Source organism: Heterodontus francisci, unplaced genomic scaffold (assembly GCF_036365525.1).
Source record: "Heterodontus francisci isolate sHetFra1 unplaced genomic scaffold, sHetFra1.hap1 HAP1_SCAFFOLD_51_1, whole genome shotgun sequence".
NCBI lineage: Eukaryota > Metazoa > Chordata > Chondrichthyes > Heterodontiformes > Heterodontidae > Heterodontus > Heterodontus francisci.
In genome coordinates, this window is record NW_027141937.1 from 3416708 (window position 1) to 3420491 (window position 3784).

At 42.0% G+C, this 3784-nt stretch overlaps 1 non-coding gene across 1 annotated transcript; it reads left to right on the forward strand.

Annotated features, from left to right (window-relative positions):
• Positions 1-3009: 3009 nt before the first annotated feature.
• trnaf-gaa (transfer RNA phenylalanine (anticodon GAA)) lies at positions 3010-3082 on the forward strand. The gene has a single exon. It is a non-coding gene; the product is annotated as a tRNA-Phe (tRNA).
• Positions 3083-3784: the final 702 nt, after the last annotated feature.

The window sequence follows — 3784 nt, forward strand, 5'->3', positions numbered from 1 at the left end:
GGGACTTGGGGTTCATGTGCATCAATCTTTGAAGGTGGCAAGACATATTGCGAGAGTGGTTCGCAAAGCATATGGGATCTTGGGCTTGAAATTGAGGCATTGAGTACAAAAGCAGGGAAGTTATGCTGAACCATTATAAAACTCTGGTTAGGCCCCAATTCGAGTGTTGCTTCCAGTTCTGCTCAGCAGACTTTAGAAAGAATGTGAGGGTCCTTGAGAGGACGCAGAGGCGATTTACCAGAATGGATCCAGGGATGGGGGATTTTAGTTACAAGGTTAGGTTGGAAAAGCTATGATTATTCTGCCTATATCAAAGGAGATTGAGTGGAGAATTGATAGAGGTGTAAAACACCTCTAGAGAACAGGCCATCCTGGACTGGATATTGTGTAATGAGAAAGGATTAGTTAACAATCTTGTTGTGTGGGGTCCCTTGGGGAAGTGCACCCATAATATGACAAAATTCTTCATTAAGATGGAGAGTGAGAGAGTTGATTCCGAGACTCGGGTCCTGAATCTAAACAAAGAAAACTATGAAGGTATGAGGCGGGAGTTGGCTATGATAGATTGGGGAACGTTACTTAAAGGGTTGACAGTGGATAGGCAATGGCTAGCATTTAAAGAGCGCATGGATGAATTACAACAATTGTTCATTCCTGTCTGTGCAAAAGTAAAACAGGAAGGGTGGCTCAACTGTGGCTTACAAAAGAAATTAAGGAAAGTATTAGATCCAAGGAGGAGAAATATAAAATGGCCAGAACAAGCAGCAAACCTGAAGATTGTGAGCAGTTTGGAATTTAGCAGAGGAGGACAAAAGGATTGATTAAGAAGGGGGAACTAGAGTATGAGAGTAAGCTAGCAAAGAACATAAAACTGACTGTAAAAGCTTCTATAGATATGTGTCGAGAAAAAGATTAGTGAAGACAAATGTGGGCCCCTTACAGTCAGAAACGGGGGAATTTATAATGGGGGACAAAGAAATGGCAGACCAATTAAATACATACTTCGGATCTGTCTTCACAACGGAGGATACAAATTATCTCCCAGACATGTTGGGGAACATAGGGTCTAGTGAGAAGGAGGAACTGTATGAGATCAGTATTAGTAGGGAATGTTTGGGAAATTGATGGGATTGAAGGTCGATAAATCCCCAGGGCCTGATAATCTACATCCCAGAGTAATTAAGGAAGTGGCCCTTGAAATAGCAGATGCATTTCTGGTCTTTTTTCAAAATTCTATCGACTCTGGAACAGTTCCAATGGATTGGACGGGAGTTAATGTAACTCCATCATTTAAAAAAAGAGGCAGAAAGAAAACAGCGAATTATATACCGGTTAGCCTGACATCAGTCGTGGGGAAAATGCTGGAGTCCATGATAAAAGATGTAATAGCAGAGTGCAATAATAACACGTCTCCACTCCTAGTATTTCTAAATCCCACACATTCACTATAATGTGAACAATTATTTCCTGTTGTGTCTCTCTCAGATTTGTAAACTTCACTGTATTGGAGTGAGGTGACATCTACTGGCGGGAAGCAAGAACTGCAATCAAACAGCAGAAACTCCACAGTCTGTCAGGGTGAAAGAAACATTGCAATGTGAGGATACAGCAAAGTGGTTTGATTGGGTAGATGGAGACATGATTCCACTTGTGGTGGTGTCTGAAGCAAAGGCCAGAAATACAAAATTGTCATTAATAAAAGAAATGAGGAATTCATGAAAAATGTAGTAACGTAGTGAATGGTTAGAATGTGGATAGAATAGAAAGTGAGATTGGATGGACAGACGCAGTCTGAAAGGATGGCTGAAACAAAAGGTGAGTGCCCTGAAACGTTAACTGTGTTTCTCACAGCACAGATGCTGCCAGAGCTGCTGAACATTTCCAGCACTTTCTGTTTTTATTTCAGCATTTGCAGGATGTTGCTTTGATCTGAAAAAAAATGGATGATTGGCTGGGGGGTTCCAGTGAAATTCCACAGCAGCTAATAAAGCCTGACCTGCCAGTGGCTCGTTGGTCTAGGGGTATGATTCTCGCTTAGGGAGTATGGTTAATTAACATGCGAGAGATCTTGGGTTTAAGTCCCGGATGAGCCCTGGTCTGCTGGCATTTTTAGATTAAGGTTATCTATTGGTTTCAGCCTTGCAGAAGGTGGAATTGACTTCCATACGGAGCTGGCGTGAGGACCAGACAACTGGATTCAAAGAGCTTGTCGACAAAATTGCAATTAACTAAATGTACAGATAGCCAAGTGGGAATATAAAGTTGTTGCTGTAATTGTGACCTGACTCCAAAAACAACAGGACTGGGTTCTGGACTGGAATGGAATGGAATTCTTCAGTGTTTCTGTTGTTTGGCTTGCATTGACACATCAATTTTCTTGTGTTTCACTTTGTTGATGCCTTTGAATAATTGTGGATCCTTCTTCAGAGTGTCTTCTTTCACCAGGTCGTTCTGACCTCTGATGATGTTGATCGTAATCAGCTTCAATTCGCTGATAGTTTTGGAAGTGAGCAGATTTCCTTTGCTTGATTCTACAACATGGAACTCAGTCTGACATGTGGACCCATGGGAGGATTTGAATGCCACCCCTGCGTTGGAGTTGCATCCATCCAATAAGAGAGCGAGTAGAAGTGACAGTTCTGTCAGTCGAACATGAGACTGTTAATGGCAGGGTTGTGAGTTTGAGTGCCATTCTGTTTTTCCCTTTTTTAAGGCTTCTTGAGCAGAGAGTACAGGGAGTGTTTGAAATGAGCAAATCTCGCTTTGATTCAGGACTCTTACCTCTCTGCAGCATCTCGCTGTGAAAGATTGAATTTGATCTCATTTCATTCTCAGCTCAGGGTCTGTGCGGCTCATTGGCACTTCTGGCTGTCCCCCGCTTCACAATCCATCAGTACTGAGAAAGCAATGGGGAATATTACTCACATGTTGTGTTCTTTAATTTTTTGGAAAACTTGAATGTATGTATTTTCTTCCAAAATAAGGACACCAAGCCACTATTAATGTTGGGCTGAAATAGCTCAGTTGGGAGAGCGTTAGACTGAAAATCTAAAGTTCCCTGGTTCAATCCCGGGTTTCAGCAATTCCGCTTCCTTATGCGTCCCTTGCCTTGGCTCTGATTTTCCAGTTGCACAATTTACTTTGAAATTATTTACCAAACACCAGTGGATTGAATTTGAGAAACAACACAGAGTCATTTGCAGCACAGAAGGTGGTCGTTTGGCCTATCACGTCCATGCTGGCTCTCCCCGGAGCAATCTAGTCAGTTCCACTCACCAGCTCGATCCCTTTCCTCCTGCAAGTTTCTTTCCTTCAAGTATCCATCCAATTTCCTTTTCAAATCATTGATTGTCTCTGCTTCCACCACACTCGTGGGCCAAGTCATTACTACCCACAACATAAAAAAGTTCCACCTCATCAAGGATGGGAAATACTTATATCTTCTATATTCAGCTTATTCTCTATTTCTATGAGAATAAAATGGCAGTCAACATGAAAGGAAACCCAAAAATCTTCGAGCAGCATGTAAATGATAAGTGGGTAGTAAGAGGTTGAGTCGGGCCTATTAGGGAGAAAGAGGATAATATATGCTTAGAGGTGCAGGGCAATGTTAATCTGCTTAATGAGTACTTTGTATCAGTGATCACTAAGGAAGTGGAATTGGACAAAATATCAGTAGAAGTGAAGAGAGTAGAGGCAATGGATAGGGTACAAATTGAGAGAGGGAGGTACTAAAAAGGCTGGCTGTGCTTAGGGTAGATAAATCACCTGTTCCGGATGGCTT